Source organism: Mytilus californianus, unplaced genomic scaffold (assembly GCF_021869535.1).
Source record: "Mytilus californianus isolate M0D057914Y unplaced genomic scaffold, xbMytCali1.0.p SCAF_2, whole genome shotgun sequence".
In the NCBI taxonomy this organism is placed as follows: domain Eukaryota; kingdom Metazoa; phylum Mollusca; class Bivalvia; order Mytilida; family Mytilidae; genus Mytilus; species Mytilus californianus.
Window position 1 is genome coordinate 41,118,023 of NW_026262668.1, and position 25,196 is coordinate 41,143,218.

The following is a 25,196-nucleotide window of genomic DNA, read 5'->3' on the forward strand; positions in this document are numbered from 1 at the left end:
TTGGGGGTTATGGTACCAACAGTTAAGGAATTAGGGGCCAAAAATAAGCATTTTCTAGTTTCCAGACAATAACTGTGGAACGGTGTATGGATCTCTCTGAAATTATACTACAAGTTTCTATACCACAAAGGGATGGTTAGGATTTGCTTTGGGGGGTTATGGCTCAAACCGTTTAAGAATTAGGGGCAAAGAAGGGGGAAAAACAAGGTTGTCCTGGTTAATGGACAAATACTTTAGTACAAAACATAATTTAAAGCAGTGTAAGGGAGATAAATCAAATACATCATTGAAATTATCTCCCTTACACTGCTTTTAAATAATGTATAAAGTAATGGTTAATGAACAATTAAGATAATTTAAAACAGTGTAAGGGAGGTAATCCAAATACAACGTTTTGGTTACTTCCCTTACACTGCTTTTAAATTATGTTTAAAGAAATGCATATTTATAAAGGTAGACCAGTAAAAATATCTGCAAATGTTGCATCTTTTTTTTTTACAAAAAAATCCATACGAAAGATTTGACACTATATTTTAAATTCTATTATAAAATAGATCAAGTTAGCACTATGGTAAATTTAAATGGGTAATTATGGTTGCCAACTTTCCATTGGAAATTTGAATTGAGATTATGACCATATCTTGAGGGAAAGAATTTTTTTGGGGAAAAAAGGGGGGGTAAAAAGAAATTGTGGGGGGTCAATTTTTTCTCATTTCAGATTTCAGAAATTAAAAAGAATTATTCTTCAAATATTTTTTTTTTTTTCAAATTTCAAATATTGAAAAATTTCAAGAAGTAATCTTTAATTGCACAGTATGGCACATTAGATTTGTAAAGTCTTTGACCACATTTATTTATTTGTTATGACGAATCTAACCGTGTAATTAGATTTTTAATTTTGGGTCCAGTTTTCAAATTGGTCTACATTAAGGTCCAAAGGGTCCAAAATTAAACTTAGTTTGATTTTAACAAAAATTGAATATATCGGGTTCTTTGATATGCTGAATCTAAACATGTATTTAGATTTTTGATTTTTGGCCCAGTTTTCAAGTTGGTCAAAATTGGGGTCCAAAATTAAACTTTGATTTCAACAAAAATTGAATAAATGGGGTTCTTTGATATGCTGAATCTAACCATGTATTTAGATTTTTTATTTGTGGACCCTGCTATCAAATTGGTTCATATTGAGGTCAAAAGGGTCCAAAATTAAACTTTATTTGATTTCATCAAAAATTGAATTATTGGGGTTCTTTGATATGCCAAATCTAACCGTGTATTTAGATTTTTAATTTTGGGTCCCGTTTTTTAAATTGGTCTACATTAAGGTCCAAAGGGTCCAAAATTAAACTTAGTTTGATTTTAACAAAAATTGAATTTTTGGGGTTCTTTGATATGCTGAATCTAAACATGTGTTTAGATTTTTGATTATGGGCCCAGTTTTCAAGTTGGTCCAAGTTGGGGTCCAAAATTAAACTTTGTTTGATTTCAACAAAAATTGAATATATGGGGTTCTTTGATATGCTGAATCTAAACATGTATTTAGATTTTAGATTTTTGGCCCAGTTTTCAAGTTGGTCCAAATTGGGGTCCAAAATTAAACTTTGTTTGATTTCAACAAAAATTGAATATATGGGGTTCTTTGATATGATGAATCTTACCATGTATTTAGATTTTTTATTTGTGGGCCTGCTATCAAATTGGTTCATATTGAGGTCAAAAGGGTCCAAAATTAAACTTTGTTTGATTTCATCAAAAATTGAATTATTGGGGTTCTTTGATATGCCAAATCTAACCTTGTTTTTAGATTTTTAATTTTTGGTCCCGTTTTTTAAATTGGTCTACATTAAGGTCCAAAGGGTCCAAAATTAAACTTAGTTTGATTTTAACAAAAATTGAATTCTTGGGGTACTTTGATATGCTGAATCTAAACATGTGTTTAGATTTTTGATTATGGGACCAGTTTTCAAGTTTGTCCAAGTTGGGGTCCAAAATTAAACTTTGTTTGATTTCAACAAAAATTGAATATATGGGGTTCTTTGATATGCTGAATCTAACCATGTATTTTGATTTTGGACATTGGACCATAATAGGTAAATTAAAAAAAAATTGAAGTTCTTAGACCACATTCTTTCTGTGTCAGAAACCTATGCTGTGTCAAATATTTAATCACAATCCAAATTCAGAGCTGTATCAAGCTTGAATGTTGTGTCCATACTTGCCCCAACTGTTCCCGGTTCGACCTCTGCGGTCGTATCAAGCTGCGCCCAGCGAAGCATTTTATTAATTTTGGGTCCTGTTGATTAAATTGGTCTACATTAAGGTCCAAAGGGTCCAAAATTAAACTTAGTTTGATTTTAACAAAAATTGAATTCTTGGGGTTCTTTGATATGCTGAATCTAAACATGTGTTTAGATTTTTGATTATGGGCCCAGTTTTCAAGTTGGTCCAAGTTGGGGTCCAAAATTAAACTTTTTTTTATTTCAACAAGAATTGAATATATTGGGTTCTTTGATATGCTGAATCTTACCATGTATTTAGATTTTGGACATTGGACCATAATAGGTAAATTAAAAAAATTCAAGTTCTTAGACCACATTCTTTCTGTGTCAGAAACCTATGCTGTGTCAAATATTTAATCACAATCCAAATTCAGAGCTGTATCAAGCTTGAATGTTGTGTCCATACTTGCCCCAACTGTTCAGGGTTCGACCTCTGCGGTCGTATCAAGCTGCGCCCAGCGAAGCATTTTATTATTTCTGATTTATATATAAAAGCAACAAATACTGATATGTTATGAGATACACACCAAACAGGGTGTGTAAATTATATATAACAGATTATCAGTATTGCGCAATAACAAGAAATCTTCAATTGCACAGTATTGCGCAGTAGCAAGAAATCTTCAATTGCACCGTATTGCGCAATAGCAAGAAATCTTCAATTGCACAGTATTGCGCAATAGCAAGAAATCTTCAATTGCACAGTATTGCGCAATAGCAAGAAATCTTCAATTGCACAGTTTTGCGCAATTGCAAGAAATCTTCAATTGCACAGTATTGCGCAATAGCAAGAAATCTTCAATTGCACAATATTGCGCAATAGCACAGTATTTCACAATAGCACATTATTGAGCAATAGCACAGTATTGCGCAATATCACAGGATTGTGCAATACTGTGCAATTGAAGTTTTCTTGCTATTGCTCAAGAAATCTTCAATTGCGCAGTATTGCCCAATTTCGCAATAGCAAGAAATCTTCAATTGCACAGTATAGCGCAATAGCACAGTATTGAACAATAGGAAGAAATCTTCAATTGAAAATAAATACAAATCTTTTAACAAAATTCAATGGGATTAATTTAAAGTCTTTAATTTTGGGGGGTTCTAACCTTGTATTACTATTTTGGATATTGGGCCCCATTTTTAAATTGGTCTACATTGAGGTCCAAAGGGTCCAAAATTAAAGTTTGTTCGATTTCATCAAAAACTGAATTATTGCGGCTCTATGATATGCTGAATCTTATTGTGCATTTAGATTTTTTTTTTGGGCCCTGTTTTCACATAAGTCCATATTAAGGTTTGAAGGGTCCAAAATTAAACTGTGTTTGATTTCAACTAAAATTAAATTTTTGGTGTTTTTTTATGTGCTGAATATAACCATGTTGTTAGATTTTGGATATCAGACCATACTAGGTAAATTAAATGTCCCATTTCAAATTTTTAAGATCTTTGACCACATTTATTTTGTGTCAGAAACCTATATTATGTCAAAAATTTTATCACAATTCAAATTCAGACAGTATCAAGCTTGAATATTGTGTCCAAACTTGCCCCAACTGTTCAGGGTTCGATCTCTGCGGTCGTATCAGGCTGCGCTCTGCGAAGCATTTTATTGTGTATTGGTCTGTTTTTCTTAAACTATAAGCAATAGGTCATCTATGTTTTGTGTATGGAATGATTGTAAAGTGTACATGTCTGTCTGCCAGGGTTCATCTGACCTTGACCTCATATTCATGGTTCATTGGTCAATATAATGGTTTCATGGTTTGGTCTGTTTCTTGTATACTGTAAGCAACTATATATATATTCAATGTATGGAATGATTGTAAGGTGTACATGTATTTTTGGCTTGGTTTATTTGACCATGACCTCATTTTCTTGGATCATGATAAGTTAATGTGATACTTGTAGTAAAACTTTATATTTAGGGCTATCAACATAAAATCAATGGTATCGGTAGTAAAGTAGGCGAGACATTTCAGTGTGTGCACTCTTGTTACATGAAGCGAACCCCTTTAAAAATTTAGCTAATATTGCCTATTAATAAATATATAGATAAAATTCTTGGTGTACTCGGATATTATGGTCCATTAATAAATAAATAAATAAAATTCTTGGTGTACTTGGATATGCTGAATCTAACCGTGTATTTAGATTTTGGATGTTAGACCATAAAAGGTAAAATCCAATTTCAAATTTTTTTGTTCTTTGACCAAATTCATTCTGTGACAGTAACCTATGCTGTGTCAAACATTTAATCACAATCCAAATTTCGTGCTGTATCAAGCTTGAATGTAGAGTCCATACTTTCCCAACTGTTCAGGGTTTGATCTCTGCAGTCATATCTAGCTGCGCCCAGCGGAGCATTTTATTAACATTTTTAGGCATTTTTGCTCCTATTATCTTGAAAACTTTAAAAGATAAATAGAAACTTTAAAAAGGAAAAAGTATCAGCAGGATAAGATCTACAAACATGTCAACATGACTAAAATTGTCATAATAAGAGTTATTCCAACATAAAAGTTTAAAATATAGCACTATTAAACTGTATTTATGTGGTATAAGATATTATTACCTGCAATATTCAGGATTTAGTCCTTTAGAACAATATGAAAAGCCATTATTATGTTTACAAACAATTTTAAATGGTTTAAAAAAGAAGCAGAAAGGTTGTGTTAAAAGGCCTAGATTGCCAATTCCCATGTCTTTGTTGTACAAAATGGTTATGCTATTAAGAAACAATTTTTTCAGTCTTTTTAACAATGTAATGTTAGAGGCAGCTTGTGTTGTAGCCTTTTTAGCTCACCTGGCCCAAAGGGCCAAGTGAGCTTTTCTCATCACTTGGCGTCCGTCGTCGGCGTTAACTTTTTACATTTTGAACTTCTTCTAGAGAACCACTGAATGGAATGAAACCAAACATGGCATGAATGTTCCTTATGATGTGCTGACCAAGTGTTGTTACTTTGTAGCGGATCCATAATCCAAGATGGCCGCCAGCGGGGGACTTAGTTTAACATAGGACCCTATGGGAAATACATGCAAATGTCTTCTTTAAGAGAACCACTGAATGGAATGAAACCAAACATGGCATGAATGTTTCTTATGAGGTGCTGACCAAGTGTTGTTACTTTGAAGCTGATCCATAATCCAAGATGGCCGCCAGTGGGGGACTTAGTTTAACATGGGACCCTATGGGAAATACATACAAATGTCTTCTTTTAGAGAACCACTGAATGGAATGAAACCAAACATGGCATGAATGTTCCTTATGAGGTGCTGACCAAGTGTTGTTACTATAAAGCTGATCCATAATCCAAGATGGCCGCCAGCAGGGGACTTAGTTTAACTTTGGACCCTATGGGAAATACATACAAATGTCTTCTTTTAGAGAACCACTGAATGGAATGAAACCAAACATGGCATGAATGTTTCTTATGAGGTGCTGACCGAGCGTTGTTACTTTGAAGCCGATCCATAATCCAAGATGGCCGCCTGCAGGGGACTTAGTTTAACATGGGACCCTATGAGAAATACATACAAATGTCTTCTTTTAGAGAACCACTGAATGGAATGAAACCAAACATGGCATGAATGTTCCTTATGAGGTGCTGACCGAGTGTTGTTACTTTGAAGCCAATCCATAATCCAAGATGGCCGCCAGCGGGGGACTTAGTTTAACATGGGACCCTATGGGAAATACATACAAACGTCTTCTTTTAGAGAACCACCGAATGGAATGAAACCAAACATGGCAAGAATGTTCCTTATGAGGTGCTGACCAAGTGTTGTTACTTTGAAGCTGATCCATCATCCAATAGGGCAGCCAGCGGAGGACTTAGTTTAACATAGGACCCTACGGGAAATACATACAAATGTCTTCTTTTAGAGAACCACTGAATGCAATGAAACCAAACATGGCATGAATGTTCCTTATGAGGTGCTGACCAAGTGTTGTTACTATGAAGCCGATCCATAATCTAAGATGGCCCCCAGCGGAGGACTTAGTTTAACATAGGACCCTATGAGAAATACGTACAAATGTTTTCTTTTAGAGAACCATTGAATGGAATGAAACCAAACATGGCATGCATGTTCCTTTTGAGGTGCTGACCAAGTGTTGTTACTTTGAAGCTGATCCTTCATCCATAATGGCTGCCAGATGTAGACAATGTTTAACAAAGGACCCTATCGACAATACATACAAATGTCTTCTTTTAGAGAACCACATACTGAATGGATTGAAACCAAACATGGCATGAATGTTCCTTATGAGGTGCTGACTAAGTTTTGTTACTTTGAAGCTGATCCTTCATCCATGATGGCCGCCAATGGGGGGACTTCCTTTAACATAAGACCCTATGGGAAATACATACAAATACTTCTTCTAGAGGTGCACTGAATGGAAAGAAACCAAAACATGGCATAAATGTTTCTTATGAGGTGCTGATTAAGTGTTGCTACTTTGTTGCCAATTTACTGTTCAAGATGGCCACCAGGATTTTTTATTAAATTACAGGACCAATATTAAACCAAATTTGACCTCACTCATTATTAGGGTATCTGTTATGATTTTAATCTATTTTTACATGATTTCCAAAACCAAAGTAGAATCAGGTGAGCGACACAGACTCTTGAGAGCCTCTAGTTTGCTTTTTTGCGTTGTGGAGAGTTCACTATACTTAGCAATTTTGATTCTGAAACACATTTGTGTGTTGGTGATTTAGAAATTTTTAAAGATTACATTTTTAGCTAACCTGGCCCGAAGGGCCAAGTGAGCTTTTCTCATCACTTGGCGTCGTCCGTCGTCGTCGGCGTTAACTTTTTACATTTTGAACTTCTTCTAGAGAACCACTGAATGGAATGAAACCAAACATGGCATGAATGTTCCTTATGAGGTGCTGACCAAGTGTTGTTACTTTGTAGCGGATCCATCATCCAAGATGGCCGCCAGCTGGGGACTTAGTTTAACATAGGACCCTATGGGAAATGCATACAAATGTCTTCTTTTAGAGAACCACTGAATGGAATGAAACCAAACATGGTATGAATGTTCCTTATGAGGTGCCGACCAAGTGTTGTTACTTTGTAGCCGATCCATCATCCAAGATGGCCGCCAGCGGGGGGACTTAGTTTAAAATAGGACCCTATGGGAAATGCATACAAATGTCTTCTTTTAGAGAACCACTGAATGGAATGAAACCAAACATGGCATGAATGTTTCTTATGAGGTGCTGACCAAGTGTTGTTACTTTGAAGCCGATCCATAATCCAAGATGGCCGCCAGTGGGGGACTTAGTTTAACATAGGACCCTATGGGAAATACATACAAATGTCTTCTTTTAGAGAACCACTAAATGGAATGAAACCAAACATGGTATGAATGTTCCTTATGAGGTGCTGACAGAGTGTTGTTACTTTGAAACCGATCCATAATCCAAGATTGCCGCATGCGGGGGACTTAGTTTAACATGGGACCCTATGGGAAATACATACAAATGTCTTCTTTTAGAGAACCACTGAATGGAATAAAAGCAAACATGGCATGAATGTTCCTTATGAGGTGCTGACCAAGTGTTGTTACTATGAAGCTGATCCATAATCCAAGATGGCCGCCAGCAGGGGACTTAGTTTAACATTGGACCCTATGGGAAATACATACAAATGTCTTCTTTTAGAGAACCACTGAATGGAATGAAACCAAACATGGCATGAATGTTTCTTATGAGGTGCTGACCGAGTGTTGTTACTTTAAAGCCGATCCATAATCCAAGATGGCCGCCTGCAGGGGACTTAGTTTAACATGGGACCCTATGAGAAATACATACAAATGTCTTCTTTTAGAGAACCACTGAATGGAATGAAACCAAACATGGCATGAATGTTCCTTATGAGGTGCTGACCAAGTGTTGTTACTTTGAAGCCGATCCATAATCCAAGATGGCTGCCAGCGGGGGACTTAGTTTAACATGGGACCCTATGGGAAATACATACAAACGTCTTCTTTTAGAGAACCACTGAATGGAATGAAACCAAACATGGCATGAATGTTTCTAATGAGGTGCTGACCGAGTGTTGTTACTTTGTAGCGGATCCATCATCCAAGATGGCCGCCAGCGGGGGACTTAGTTTAACATAGGACCCTATGGGAAATACATACAAATGTCTTCTTTTAGAGAACCACTGAATGCAATGAAACCAAACATGGCAAGAATGTTCCTTATGAGGTGCTGACCAAGTGTTGTTACTATGAAGCTGATCCATAATCTAAGATGGCCGCCAGCGGAGGACTTAGTTTAACATAGGACCCTATGAGAAATACGTACAAATGTTTTCTTTTAGAGAACCATTGAATGGAATAAAAGCAAACATGGCATGAATGTTCCTTATGAGGTGCTGACCAAGTGTTGTTACTATGAAGCTGATCCATAATCCAAGATGGCCGCCAGCAGGGGACTTAGTTTAACATTGGACCCTATGGGAAATACATACAAATGTCTTCTTTTAGAGAACCACTGAATGGAATGAAACCAAACATGGCATGAATGTTTCTTATGAGGTGCTGACCGAGTGTTGTTACTTTAAAGCCGATCCATAATCCAAGATGGCCGCCTGCAGGGGACTTAGTTTAACATGGGACCCTATGAGAAATACATACAAATGTCTTCTTTTAGAGAACCACTGAATGGAATGAAACCAAACATGGCATGAATGTTCCTTATGAGGTGCTGACCAAGTGTTGTTACTTTGAAGCCGATCCATAATCCAAGATGGCTGCCAGCGGGGGACTTAGTTTAACATGGGACCCTATGGGAAATACATACAAACGTCTTCTTTTAGAGAACCACTGAATGGAATGAAACCAAACATGGCATGAATGTTTCTAATGAGGTGCTGACCGAGTGTTGTTACTTTGTAGCGGATCCATCATCCAAGATGGCCGCCAGCGGGGGACTTAGTTTAACATAGGACCCTATGGGAAATACATACAAATGTCTTCTTTTAGAGAACCACTGAATGCAATGAAACCAAACATGGCAAGAATGTTCCTTATGAGGTGCTGACCAAGTGTTGTTACTATGAAGCTGATCCATAATCTAAGATGGCCGCCAGCGGAGGACTTAGTTTAACATAGGACCCTATGAGAAATACGTACAAATGTTTTCTTTTAGAGAACCATTGAATGGAATGAAACCAAACATGGCATGCATGTTCCTTTTGAGGTGCTGACCAAGTGTTGTTACTTTGAAGCTGATCCTTCATCCATGATGGCTGCCAGATGGGGACAATGTTTAACAAAGGATCCTATGGACAATACATACAAATGTCTTCTTTTAGAGAACCACATACTGAATGGATTGAAACCAAACATGGCATGAATGTTCCTTATGAGGTGCTGATTAAGTTTTGTTACTTTGAAGCTGGTCCTTCATCCATGATGGCCGCCAATGGGGGGGACTTCCTTTAACATAAGAACCTATGGGAAATACATACAAATGCTTCTTCTAGAGGTGCACTGAATGGAATGAAACCAAAACATGGCATAAATGTTTCTTATGAGGTGCTGATTAAGTGTTGCTACTTTGTTGCCGATTTACTGTTCAAGATGGCCACCAGGATTTTTTATTAAATTACAGGACCAATATTAAACCAAATTTGGCCTCACTCATTATTAGGGTATCTGTTATGATAATCTATTTTTACATGATTTCCAAAACCAAAGTAGAATCAGGTGAGCGACACAGGCTCTTGAGAGCCTCTAGTTTACATTTGAAAAAATCTAAAACCGATCCTTTCAGACAGGGTGTTACTATACCCTTATACAAAAGTGGACATATTATTTGTCCTTGCATTGCTGTTAAAAATTATTTGTCTCTTTGGAAAAAAATGCCAAGTATAACATCTGATGCTCTGTTTGTCTCTGATGATGGCAATCCTGTAAGTAGACAATTTTTTATCAAACATGTCAAAATTATTTTAGACAATTTAGGTCTTCAAAGCAAAAATTATAATGGACATTCTTTCAGAATTGGAGCAGCAATAATCGCACAGGAAGTAAGATTAGAAGACCACTTGATTAAAACATTAGGCAGGTGGTCATCAGATTGTTATACTAGGTATATTCATACCAGCCCAAGAGTAATTAAACAAGCTCAAAATCAGTTAGTTTCATCAATTTCTTCGTCTTAAACTGTTGTACTGGCAATAAAAGGAGAAATTAACTTGGGGCTACAGCTGCTATGCATCTGTATTTGGACTTTTCGATAAAATTGTATACTTTTATCGTCAAATTTTATCTTATCCCCCAAGTTTTTTGTATCTTAATTTTCATTTATATGTTAAAAGGTGGATAACTCTTAATTGTTATTATGTGTATGCAGCTGTTTAATAGTCCCCAGGTTTTCTAATGTAATATTTCTATTTTTATATTAAATATTAGTTTTATAATAAATAATTTATTAGCACTGGATCTTTATTTAGTCTGAGGATACAATTATTCCACATTGAAAAACAACACATAGATACTTGGTCACTTGATCACAATACTGGATATCAAAGGAGATGCAAGGTATACATCAGTGAGATAGTTTTGTCTTGGAAACATAAGACATTATTAAGGTCAAATACTGTCTTCAACAATAAAGTTATTTCAGTCTTACATTTATGTTGGAAGGATAATCATTATTACCTGTTAACTTTAAGGATGCATATAAATTAACAATTATTTGGATAATTGATGTTTATATAAAGGATTATCTCAGTTTTAGTCATAAGATAGGGTTTCCCCCTTACGTACCTCTAGATCATGTTAGCATCATTTTCAACTTAGTTTGAGATATACGTCATCTATTTTGCTGCTTTCAGATCAATAGCAGTGCACACTTGTCAGATATTTTCATTACGTTTTTGATTGGATTTTTATATTTTTAAATTACCGCCACCATCCCCACCTCTCTCCTTTTGTTGCCAGTGCCTCTGGGGATTATATAGTTATTCATTATTAATTGTTGTATATACATGTACTTATAGCTGTATTTTTATGAATCTTAGTTCTTACATTGTATTTTTTTTTTTAAGTTAGATATATATTTGTTTTATTAAGTCTCCTAAACAAAGTTTGGGAAGACTTATTGTTTTTGCTCAGTTCTTATTATTATTATTATTATTCTTCTTCATCTTCTTCCTCTTCCGCCGCTTTTAAATTTGAACTTGTCCCCACCCGTTCTCCAAAACCGCTTGTCAGATTAACTTAGGGTTTGACAATATGTTAGACTAACATGTTTAGTGGTGCAATCAGGGTTTTGTTTGTGCAATGGGGTTTATAAAGGGGTACTTTGAGGGGCAAAAAGAAAAGAGGGTTTTACTATAGAACCCTATGGGATTTTATTTTTTTTTAATTTTCAAATGATTATAATTTGAAAACCGTTTGTGATAGACACAATCTTTTTAATTGAAAATGTTCTAAATGATAAAGCCCATTAAATGAAATACAGGGTTAGTCCCCAAGGGTCACCCCCACCCCCTGCCATTCAAGAAAGTTCTAATATCTTGTAAGTGGTCAAGATCCCCACCCCTAAACCATATATATTCTGGTTTGTCATGCTAAGATGGTTTGAATGATATACAGGGTTAGTCCCCAGGGGTCATCCCGACCCCCTGCCATTTGAGAAAGTTCTAATATCTTGTAAATGGTCGAGATCCCCACCCCTAAACCATATATATTCTGGTTTGTCATGATAAAGCACATCAAATGAAATACAGGGTTAGTCCCCAGGGGTCACCCCACCCCCTGCCATTTAAGAAAGTTCTAATATCTTCTAAGTGGTCAAGATCCCCACCCCTAAACCATATATATTCTGGTTTGTCATGCGAAGATGGTTTGAATGATATACAGGGTTAGTCCCCAGGGGTCATCCCGACCCCCTGCCATTTGAGAAAGATCTAATATCTTGTAAATGGTTGAGATCCCCACCCCTAAACCATATATATTCCTATTTGTCATGTCTCGAACATTTGAATGACGTATACGGTCAGTCCCCAGGGGTTCCCACCACCCCACAATGTTCTAATATCTTGTAAATGGTTGAGATCCCCACCCCTAAACCATATATATTCCTGTTCGTCATGTAATGAACATTTGAATAACGTATAGGGTCAGTCCCCAGGGGTTCCTCCCCACCCCCAATGTTCTAGTATCTTGTAAATGGTCGAGATCCCCACCCCTTAACCATATATATTCTGGTTTGTCATGCCAAGATGATTTGAATGATATACAAGGTTAGTCCCCAGGCATCACTAATGCATACAACTTTACTGGACCAAACCAATCTTCACTGGACGTTGCCCAATGTCAGGCGACCCTGGGAATTACGAATTATGGGAGCTTCGTTTGGGAGACTTCGTAACAGCATCCTGTTACAATCATTTCTTGTTTGAATAATGTTTTTTCTAAATATACTTTGATATTTTATACTACTCATGCTGACGTATGAGTTTCTTTTACATCTTCTCATGCTTACATATGAGCATTTTTATTCTCTACTCATGCTGACATATGAGTTTCTTTATACCTCCTCATGCTGACGTATGAGGTCTTATTTTCTACTCATGCTGATGTATGGGTTTCTTTTATACTACTCATGCTGACATATGAGTTTCTGTTACATATTCTCATGCTAACATATGAGCCCTTTTATTCTCTACTCTTGCTGATGTATGATGTCTAATTTTCTACTCATGCTGAACTATGAGTTTCTTTTACACTTCTCATACTGACGTATGAGTTTCTTTATATCTTCTCATGCTGACATATGAGCACTTTTATTCTCTACTCATGCTGATGTATGAGTTTCTTTTTACCTCCTCATGCTGACGTATGAGGTCTTTTCTATACTCGTGCTGACGTATGGGTTTCTTTTGTACTCATTGAATATGAGCTTCTTTTTTCTCTACTCATGCTGATGTATGAGTTTCTTTAATATCTTCTCATGCAGACGTATGAGCTCCTTATTCTTGACTCAAGCTGACATATGAGTTTTTTTTTGTGTTTTTTTTTTATATCTTTTCATGCTGATGTATGACCTTTTTACTCTCTACTCATGCTGACGTATGGGTTTTTAATTTTATTTCTCATGCTGCATGTACTTGTGAGCTCTTAATATTTTGTCATGTAAGTTTGAGCTCTTTTACTCTGTACTCACGCTGACTTATGATTTTATGTTTATTTTATTTTCATACTGATGTATGAACTTGTTAAAATTTTACTCATGCTGGACTTTTCGATAAAATTGTATACTTTTATCATCGAATTTTATCTTACCCCCAAGTTTTCTGTATATTAATTTTCATTTATATGTTAAAAGGTGGATAACTCTTAATGTTTATTATGTGTATGCAGCTGTTAGTCCCCAGGTTTTCCAATGTAATATTTTTATTTTTATATTAACAAGTGTGGACACAGATCAGTGTGGATAGTATGATTGGATGTTTGACAGTGTTTTATATGACAAAAGGAGTTCTATGTTTTATGTTTTCTATGTATTAACTGTGTTGCACAATGACAACCAACATGAGCATTAGGGGTGTTGTTTATGTAATATTTAGTTTTTTATGTTCAACACGGGCATGGAAGAGATACTAATTGCATTAATTACCAAATGATTATGATAGGATATATATGTTCCACATCTTTGATTTTGGATACATTTTGTAGCTAGGAGAGGAACACATAATAGGTTCATTTTTTTCTTAATGTGATTTTTTTATATGGGAGATGGTATCTGAGAACATGTATTTGCTTACTATTTGTATAGTTCTATTTATATTACTTTGTGGGGGATTGTCAGTATCATAAGTAAAAGATTTCGGTTAAATGTGGAAATTGTTTCTCAGTTTAGAAGACATTTAATGTTTTATAGTAATGACAATGCCTGACATGATGATTCGGGCTAGATGAGCTAGAACGTGAATTTCTGTGTTATTTTTTATTAATTCTTTGAAAATATCTCCTCGAAAGCTGGTCACAGCAAAAAAAAGTTTTGACCAGTATGAAAATGATATCAACAAAAGAACCTTTGTGAGCATGCTCAGGGACTAAACTTGGGAATTTCAAGCTGGGAGCCCAGACCAGATATTTGATAATTAGTTTCTATATGTTCAACTGAAATTTACCTGAAAGTTTAGGGGCCCAGCTCAAAATCTAGGAGCCATGGGCGACTGGGCTCCCTTTAAGTTTTGTCCCTGATGCTTCAAAGACTCATAACTAACTACAGAAGTCATATGATAAAATGTCAAGTGGATATTATGAACATCTACTTAATATGTTTAAATATCTAAAAAGTTTTAGTATTCAATATGAAAAAGCTATTGCAAAAGTATTCTCTTTTCTGTTTTTTTTTTTGTTATATGGATACAAATTATAAGTGATACCAATACAGTAAGGCAGTTTTGTTATGGTATGAAAGTGTATAACTCGAATAATTCAAGCCCTTTCCGTGTCCGATTTTCTCCCACACGAGGGCTTGAACTCCTTATGATCATTGGTCGCGTCGCCTGCTCTCTGTGAGAGAGAGCCAATCGGTGGCCATCAGGATAATGAGTCTGCGCAACTGTCTTGTAATTGTCTTACCAAACACGTGTGTTCAATTAACACAAATCCGATAATAATTAATTAACATCAATTAACATCAGTTTACATCATTTAACATCAATTAACATCCGGAACTCCTCCTTCTTTAGCTGCCAACTTAAATTAAAATTCCCATATTGCATAGCGGTTTGAATTTTCCGGTTGACGGTCTTTACCGAGGAAGACGTTCAGGCGTTAATGTAGCCTTCGTAGATCAGCGGAATATAACGACTGAATTATTCGGGTTAGAAAGTGTAGTAATTAACATTTACTGTTAATTCACACAAATTAAGAAATAAACAAATGAATGATAAATGTTGAACATGTACAATGAAATATATTTTAGAAATCAATTAGGCCAGATAGGCCTTAAACATTTTGGTCTTTTTCTTAACATACTGAATGACCATTTACACTCAGGACTGAGTCGCCAGTAGGCAGTACAGATGTAAAAAAATGTGGATAATGTCCACATGTGGACACAGATGATGCCCCCGCATGCATATCATATAGTTAAAAAGGGACATAACTGAAGAACGGTAAAAGTGACGCTTCCCAAATTTGAACTTGATCCGAGTTTTGTGGTAATAAGCATTGTGTGCAAGTCTCATAACATTAGGTTGAGGTTAATTTAAGTAGAGAACAGAAACTCAAAATTCAGCAATTTTTATACGACCGCAAAAATTAAAAATTTTTTGGTCGTATATTGGTATGACGTTGGCGTCGTCGTCGTCGTCCGGCGTCGTCCGAAGACACATTGGTTTTCGCACTCTAACTTTAGTTTAAGTGAATGGATCTCCATGAAATTTCACCATAAGGTTCAATACCACAAAAGGAAGGTTGGGATTGATTTTGGGGGTTATGGTACCAAAGGTTAAGGAATTAGGGGCCAAAAAGGGGCCAAAAATAAGCATTTTTGTAACTTTCAGACAATAACTTGTGTGTAAGTGTATGGATCTCTCTGACATTGTACCACAAGGTTCCATATCACAAAGGGAAGGCTGTAATTGATTTTGGGGGTAATTGCCTCAAAATTTTAGGAATTAGGGGCCAAAAAAGGGGCAAAAAACAAGCATTTTTCTAGTTTCATGACAATAACTTGTGTGTAAGTGTTTGGATATTTCTGAAATTGTACTACAAGGTTCCATATCACAAAGGGAAAGCTGGAATTGAGTTTGGGGGTAATTGCCCGAAACGTTTAGGAATTGGGGGCCAAAAAGGGGCCAAAAATAAGCATTTTTCTAGTTTACAGACAATAACTTGTGTTCAAGTGTATGGATCTCTCTGAAATTGTACTGCAAGGTACCATACCACAAAGGGAAGGCTGGGATTGAGTTTGGGGGTGATGAATCATAAGGGGGTTCAAAAAATTTGGGGGGGGGGATTTTTTTTTTTTTTTTTTTTCTTTTTTTCCTTTTTTTTTTCTTTTAAAATTTTCCATTTTAAGTTGGTTATTTCTGATTTATATTTAAAAGCAAATAATAATGATATGGTAGGAGATACACACCAAACAGGATGTGTAAATTATTATATAATAAGTATTGTGAAATAGCAAGAAATTTTCAATTGCACAGTATTGCACAATAGCAAGAAATCTTCAATTGCACAGTATTGCGCAATAGCAAGAAATCTTCAATTTAACAGTATTGCGCAATAGCAAGAAATATCCAATAGCACAATATTGCGCAATAGCAAGAAATTGTCAATTGTACAGTATTGCGCAATAGCAAGAAATATTCAATTGCACAGTATTGTGCAAAAGAAGATACTTCGTATAAATTGCTTATTTCTTGATCAATTTCAATGGGGTTTTATTCTTGAATTCTTGGGGTTCTTTAATATGCTGAATCTAACCGTGTATTAAGTTTTTGGATTTTGGGCCCCGTTTTTAAATTGGTCCACATTGAGGTCCAAAGGGTCCAAAATTAAACTTTGTTTGATTTCATCAAAAATTGAATTATTGGGGTTCTTTGATATGCCGAATCTAACCGTGTATTTAGATTTTTAATTTTGGGTCCCGTTTTTTAAATTTGTCTACATTAAGGTCTAAAGGGTCCAAAATTAAACTTAGTTTGATTTTAACAAAAATTGAATTCTTAGGGTTCTTTGATATGCTGAATCTAAACATGTGTTTAGATTTTTGATTATGGGCCCAGTTTTCAAGTTGGTCCAAGTTGGGGTCCAAAATTAAACTTTGTTTGATTTCAACAAAAATTGAATATATGGGGTTCTTTGATATGCTGAATCTAAACATGTATTTAGATTTTAGATTTTTGGCCCAGTTTTCAAGTTGGTCCAAATTGGGGTCCAAAATTAAACTTTGTTTGATTTCAACAAAAATTGAATATATGGGGTTCTTTGATATGCTGAATCTTACCATGTATTTAGATTTTTTATTTGTGGGCCCGCTATCAAATTGGTTCATATTGAGGTCAAAAGGGTCCAAAATTAAACTTTGTTTGATTTCATCAAAAATTGAATTATTGGGGTTCTTTGATATGCCAAATCTAACCGTGTATTTAGATTTTTAATTTTGGGTCCTGTTTTTTAAATTGCTCTACATTAAGGTCCAAAGGGTCCAAAATTAAACTTAGTTTGATTTTAACAAAAATTGAATTTTTGGGGTTCTTTGATATGCTGAATCTAAACATGTGTTTAGATTTTTGATTATGGGACCAGTTTTCAAGTTGGTCCAAGTTGGGGTCCAAAATTAAACTTTGTTTGATTTCAACAAAAATTGAATATATGGGGTTCTTTGATATGCTGAATCTAAACATGTATTTAGATTTTAGATTTTTGGCCCAGTTTTCAAGATGGTCCAAATTGGGGTCCAAAATTAAACTTTGTTTGATTTCAACAAAAATTGAATATATGGGGTTCTTTGATATGCTGAATCTTACCATGTATTTAGATTTTTTATTTGTGGGCCCGCTATCAGATTGGTTCATATTGAGGTCAAAAGGGTCCAAAATTAAACTTTGTTTGATTTCATCAAAAATTGAATTATTGGGGTTCTTTGATATGCCAAATCTAACTGTGTTTTTAGATTTTTAATTTAGGGTCCCGTTTTTTAAATTTGTCTACATTAAGGTCCAAAGGGTCCAAAATTAAACTTAGTTTGATTTTAACAAAAATTGAATTCTTCGGGTACTTTGATATGCTGAATCTAACACATGTTTAGATTTTTGATTATGGGACCAGTTTTCTAGTTTGTCCAAGTTGGGGTCCAAAATTAAACTTTGTTTGATTTCAACAAAAATTGAATATATGGGGTTCTTTGATATGCTGAATCTAACCATGTATTTTGATTTTGGACATTGGACCATAATAGGTAAATTAAAAAAATTGAAGTTCTAAGACCACATTCTTTCTGTGTCAGAAACCTATGCTGTGTCAAATATTTAATCACAATCCAAATTCAGAGCTGTATCAAGCTTGAATGTTGTGTCCATACTTGCCCCAACTGTTCAGGGTTCGACCTCTGCGGTCGTATCAAGCTGCGCCCAGCGAAGCATTTTATTCTATTTGTAAACACGCATAACTCTAAAACGGTTGTGTATAAGTTTTATAACATTTGGTTGAAACAAACTAAAGTTAGAGAACGGAAACGAAAAATTCAGCAATTTTTATGTTTATAAAGGGACATAACTCAAGAATGGTAAAAGTGTTGCCACCAAATTTCGTACTTAATCTGTATTATGTAGTAATAAGCATTGTGTATAAGTTTCATAACATTTGGTTGTGGCAAACTAAAGTTAGAAAACGGATACAAAAAATTTGTACTTGATCTTAGTTTTGTGGTAATGAATATTGTGTATAGGTTTCATAATGTTTGGTTGGGGCAAACTTAAGTTACAGAATGGAAACTAAAAATTTAGCAATCTTTCGATTTATAAAGGGCATAACTCAATAATGGTTAAAGTGACCCTACCCAAATTCAACTTGATCTGTATTTTATCAGTGGAAGTCAAAATTAAACATTGCATTGTATAAAGCATTGATTGTAGTTGATTCAACTATAATCATGGACAAAGGAAGATAACACCAATTTTAAAATTACTTGATATTTAGAAGAAAATAAAAATTTAGCAATTTTTCCATTTATAAAGGGGCACAACTCAAGAACGGTTCACCAAAATTCAAACTTGATCTGTGTTTTGTGGTAATAAGCATTGGGTATAAGTTTCATAACATTTGGTTGAGGCATACTAAAATTAGGGAACGGAAACGAAAAATTCAACAATTTTTACATTTTTAAAGGGCATAACTCTAGAACGGTAAAAGTGACGCTACCAAAATTCAAACTTGATCTGTGTTTTGTGGTAATAAGCATTGCGTATAAGTTTCATAACATTTGGTTGAGGCAAACTAAAGTTAGAGAATGGAAACCAATTTTAGGACGTACGTACATACGTTCGTACAGTCGGACAAGGGTAAAACTTAATGCCCCCTCCGCTACGGCGGGGGCATAAAAATAAAGTGTAACAAAAGAACCTAGCATCATATTGCTGGTAGCGCCAGTAGCATTGCTTGGTGAATTTGTGCTTTTTTTTTTATTTGGCTAATGGACAAAAAATGTTTGGTTCAAATCTAAATAAAATGCTTTTATCTCCCTATTACTTACATTGTACATAGAATGGATACTACTTTGACAATTCCTTGTACATGAGAGTTGTGTGTCAAATCTTTATTTCACAAAGAATGAATTGCATAACAATGAACTGAGCTCAAAGCAAAGCACTTTAATAATACACTTAGACAATGAGCTCAATCCAGTGATATACTTTGTACTACAGGTCCTTCATGAACATCCTACTGGCCAAAAACATATCTCACAAACATGCCATACTACATGGTTGGATCAGAAGTCCTGAAAAAGACATGAACTTTATTAACATATTTTGAGTATATACACCGGTTAAAACTTTCACAAATTTGTGGTAAAATTATTCAGTATCTAGCAACTATCAATCGCTTCATGCACAAATTGATATAGGTTGAGTACCCCTCTGTCAGAAATAAGAACATACCTCCACCTAATTTTAGTAAACTGATGAAGAAACATTCAAAACTATAAAATGTTATCTAATAGACTAGCTGCAATGAAATCCCAGTTTCCTAAAATGGTAGGTGGAACCTAAAACTCGAAAGATTTTAAACTATGCATTATAAATATTGCAAATATACATGTAATAATAATTCTTCTCAAAAATTCGCTATATTTTTCCTTGCACAATGTATTTTGTTTTTTGTTCGAGACTGTATATTGACCTCTAGATGTCTTTCAATTACATCCAGTTTGGCGTGGGTTGGTTTTTGATTGTTGTACATGTTATATATCGACGTGGGATTCGTTTATATAAATTAGGCGTGAAATAATTTTTGTTAACTGAAATCCTTAACTTACTTCCAAATTAATGTTAATACTGAGGGAAAAAATTACATTGCTAAATAACCACTTTAAAACACATGCAAACTTTTTGAGAGGAAGGCATAATGCATGTAACATCTATTAGATCTTTTTTTAAACCATTCTAAACTACTGCATGGATTTTTCTAGCATTCCACAGGGTCCGATATTCGGACCCATTCCCAATGGCAAATACCCTACATTTTCCCCAATTTTGGGAGCAAAATTCCCAAACGATCTCAAAATTTATTTTCATCTTTATTATTCATGACAGCCAACCCGCTATCTTTATGCCGAAAATCGCCAACAAATAATGTGTAAATCCGAGTAAAATCCTACCTGACTGACAAAAACAACATTGAAAAACAATGGATGTCTTAAACCGGAAATGAAGACAATTACAATACGGGGTCAGATTCCGGGGGCGGTTAAGGGTAATTCCGGGTTTGCCGATTAAATACAATAAATAAATAATAATTCCAGGCAGGTGACAAAATACATGTTGATGATGAAATATAAACACTAGAATTGAAAACCAAAAGATATATGGAAATAAAATGCTCCGCAGGGCGCAGCTTGATACGACCGCAGAGGTCGAACCCTGAACAGTTGGGGCAAGTATGGACACAACATTCAAGCTTGATACAGCTTTGCATTTGGATTGTGATTAAATATTTGACACAGCATAGGTTTCTGACACAGAATGAATGTGGTCTAAGAACTTAAAAATTTTAAATTGGACATTCACCTATTATGGTCCAATATCCAAAATCTAAATACATGGTTAGATTCAGCATATCAAAGAACCCCAAGAATTCAATTTTTGATGAAATCAAACAAAGTTTAATATTGGACCCTTTTGACCTCAATGTGGACAAAGTTGATAACGGGGCCCAAAAATCAAAAATCTAAATACATGGTTAGATTCAGCATATCAAAGAACCCCATATATTCAATTTTTGTTGAAATCAAACAAAGTTTAATTTTGGACCCCGATTTGGACCAACTTGAAAACTGGGCCCATTATCAAAAATCTAAATACATGTTTAGATTCAGCATATCAAAGAACCCTAAGAATTCAATTTTTGTTAAAAACAAACTAAGTTTAATTTTGGACCCTTTGGACCTCAATGTGGACCAATTTAAAAACGGCGCCCAAAATCCAAAAACTTAATACACGGTTAGATTCAGCATATCAAAGAACCCCAAGAATTTAAGAATAAAACCCCATTGAAATTGGTCAAGAAATAAGCAATTTATACGAAGTATCTTCTTTTGCACAATACTGTGCAATTGAATATTTCCTGCTATTGCGCAATACTGTACAATTGACAATTTCTTGCTATTGCGCAATACTCTGCTATTGGATATTTCTTGCTATTGCGCAATACTGTGCAATTGAAGATTTCTTGCTATTGCGCAATACTGTGCAATTGAAGATTTCTTGCTATTGTGCAATACTGTGCAATTGAAAATTTCTTGCTATTGCGCAATACTTATTATATAAAAATTTACACATCCTGTTTGGTGTGTGTCTCCTACCATATCATTATTATTTGCTTTTAAATATAAATCAGAAATAACCAACTTAAAATGGAAAATTTTAAAAGAAAAAAAAAAGGAAAAAAAGGAAAAAAAAAAATCCCCCCCAAAATTTTTTGAACCCCCTTATGATTCATCACCCCAAACTCAATCCCAGCCTTCCCTTTGTGGTATGGTACCTTGCAGTACAATTTCAGAGAGATCCATACACTTGAACACAAGTTATTGTCTGGAAACTAAAAAAAATGTTTTTTGGCCCCTTTTTGGCCCCAAATTCCTAAACGTTTAGGGCAATTACCCCCAAACTCAATTACAGCTTTCCCTTTGTGATATGGAACCTTGTAGTACAATTTCAGAAAGATCCATACACTTACACACAAGTTATTATCATGAAACTAGAAAAATGCTTGTTTTTTGCCCCTTTTTTGGCCCCCAATTCCTAATATTTTGAGGCAATTAACCCCAAAATCAATCCCAGCATTCCCTGTGTGATATGGAACCTTGTGGTACAATTTCAGAGAGATCCATACACTTTAACACAAGTTATTGTCTGGAAACTAGAAAAATGCTTATTTTTGGCCCCTTTTTGGCCCCTTATTCCTAAACGTTTTGGGCAATTACCCCCAAACTCAATTCCAGCTTTCCCTTTGTGATATGGAACCTTGTAGTACAATTTCAGAAAGATCCATACACTTACACACAAGTTATTATCATGAAACTAGAAAAATGCTTGTTTTTTGCCCCTTTTTTGGCCCCTAATTCCTAAAATTTTGAGGCAATTACCCCCAAAATCAATCCCAGCATTCCTTTTGTGATATGGAACCTTGTGGTGCAATGTCAGAGAGATCCATACACTAACACACAAGTTATGTCTGGAAGTTACAAAAATGCTTATTTTTGGCCCCTTTTGGCCCCTAATTCCTTTACTGTTGGTACCATAACCCCCAAAATCAATCCCAACCTTCCTTTTGTGGTATTGAACCTTATGGTAAAATTTCATAGAGATCCATTCACTTAAACTAAAGTTAGAGTGCGAAAACCAATGTGTCTTCGGACGACGACGACGCCGGACGACGACGCCAACGTCATACCAATATACGACCACAAAAATTTTTTTGCGGTCGTATAAAAAAAGAGAAAAATCAGGAAATATTTTATACAGAAACTCAAAATTACTTTTAGTTCACAAATTTTCATGTCAAAATCCAATTAAACCATATAAATGTGACAGTAATTTTCCTAATCATTAATAAATGTTGATATTACATGTAGATGTTTTTATAGTGTAAACATATAACTACAATTCCAACAGGTAATTTCTTCTCAATTTTGAAAGGCCAGTAAAATTCTGGAAGTTTCTTACTTTATTTTCACAATAAAAGATAACTTTTAATGAACTAAACACACTAAAACTCAAATCTGGTATATTTGCTGTTTTCCCAATTTCATTGAAAAGCGCGTGAAAAAATTCCCAAAACTGGCCAGGGTCCTTTTTCCCAAAATACCCCTGTACTGATAAGTGATAAAGTTTGTTAACTGTTACTTACCTTCAATCAAAGTGCTTGTAAGCACTGAAGGTAAAGATTGCTTTAATTTATCAGTGGGAAGTAAAATTAAACATTGCATTGTAAAAACCAATCAACTACAATTATATATATGGACAAAGAAGGATAACTCCAATTTTAAAGATTACTTTAAAGGGGCATTAGCTACCAGATATTAAAAAAAAATAACATATGATTTTTTTTTGTTCAATCATTAATGAAAGTGAAATGGTGAAATAATAATTCGCTTTTAACAGCCAGTTTGGTTCAGTTTTGTCAAAATAAGCAAAGAAACATCGCTAATGAATTATTCAATTGCAAGTGAATAATTCGACCTCATTGATTCCGTATTCATGTGAACTTTAATTGATCCCTATAGCTAGAGATGGGTTACGCATGAGCTAGGGCGTGTTCAGTTATTAAATGGAAAAGAATGTAAACATTGGAAGCGAAACAAGGGTAAACCTTTTGGCTGACTGATTCGATCTAGAAAAACTTTTTCTTATACAGGTAAAAACGATTATTAACATATTTTTTAACCTATAATATGAAATCAAACTGACCTAGAAAAATCCAATTGCACTAGTTTGCAATCTATTTATATTTATGTTTATGTTTATATCGGGTTATATGACCGTCAGCAGTCTTCGTAGGTCACCTCAATGGTTAATTAGATGGCATGTAGACTAAAATACACACGAAAAGCTGATACATACTATCGAGTCTATAAATCAAAAATTGTTTATCTTAGACTTTTTATAGTTTGGATATGTGTTTTAGTATGTTATAAGTCAAATATATGAATTTGAGTCAATGCGGTGAACATCAACTTGACAGCTAATGCCCCTTTAACAATGACATAATTGATATTTTTAGAACAGATGTTAGATTACTGCACCTTGCACAAGTTATGTAATTTTCTTGACAAGTGTAACATCATTTTGTAACTTATAGTTCATTGATAAATTACTGGAAATGCTCATGGATAGGATGTTTAGAATGTTATGATCAATGCACTATATTATGTGTATCTCAAAAGTAGTGATAAACCTTAAAAGATTTAGATATCAAGTCAGTACCATAGGGTTTTAATTGCATTGCATGCAATCTTTACCCAAAAAGGGAGTTGCATTCACTTTACTACATATACATATAAATATAATCAACAATACTGAGTGCAACACCTAGGATAAATATAGGATTGTTTTGTAAGAATAGTTGCTGAAATAAGCAGGCAATATTCAAAGTAGAATAAAAAATATTACAGGACTGTGTTTTAAAGTAATAAGCATTGTGCAGGGCTCACGTTACCATGCTAAAAGTCGCTTTCCCGGTCACCACTTCGCTTTGACCGACCTTCAAAAGCGAAATGTAGTCGCCCCGTTGTTTACGATACTCAAATTCAGTCGCTTTCGTCATCGGCAATATTCAACATTTACCAAGTCGATGAAACAGAAATTTTTCATTTGAAAGTAAAGAAATTCAAAGACATAAGCGATTTATTTTCTTTAGGAGGTTAAAGCATTGATTTTAAAGTTGGTTGCATGTTATTTTCATAAAGACAACTTTTTTATCACTTCTGGTACTTGTTACTCAAGCGTAGATCAAATCATTCTAACTTTCGGCAAAATAAGCTTGTTACTTCATTAGAACGTGATGAAATTAAAGATTTCTTGCTGTTGTGCAATACACTGTGCTGTTGCGCAATTTTTAGTAGATCTGTCGTCAGACTATAAACAAATAAAGTTCAATTAATTCCCAGTCATATTAGAAATTCGTGAAAATGTAAAGGGAGC

At 34.7% G+C, this 25,196-nt stretch overlaps 1 protein-coding gene and 1 long non-coding RNA gene across 8 annotated transcripts in view; both read left to right on the forward strand.

The window, feature by feature from the left end:
- LOC127729843 (probable C-mannosyltransferase DPY19L1) overlaps nucleotides 1-25,196 on the forward strand; it is a 368,682-nt gene that overhangs the window by 128,545 nt on the left and 214,941 nt on the right. The gene's annotated exons all lie outside the window — the stretch shown is intronic.
- On the forward strand, nucleotides 5,026-10,045 carry LOC127729851 (uncharacterized). Of its 4 annotated transcripts, none has more exons than XR_007994859.1 (3): nucleotides 5,026-5,884; nucleotides 7,840-8,171; nucleotides 8,670-10,045. It is a non-coding gene; the product is annotated as an uncharacterized LOC127729851 (long non-coding RNA). The 4 variants fall into 4 exon arrangements; XR_007994861.1 differs by having other exon boundaries at nucleotides 5,026-5,220; nucleotides 5,387-5,884; nucleotides 7,840-10,045; XR_007994858.1 differs by having other exon boundaries at nucleotides 7,840-10,045.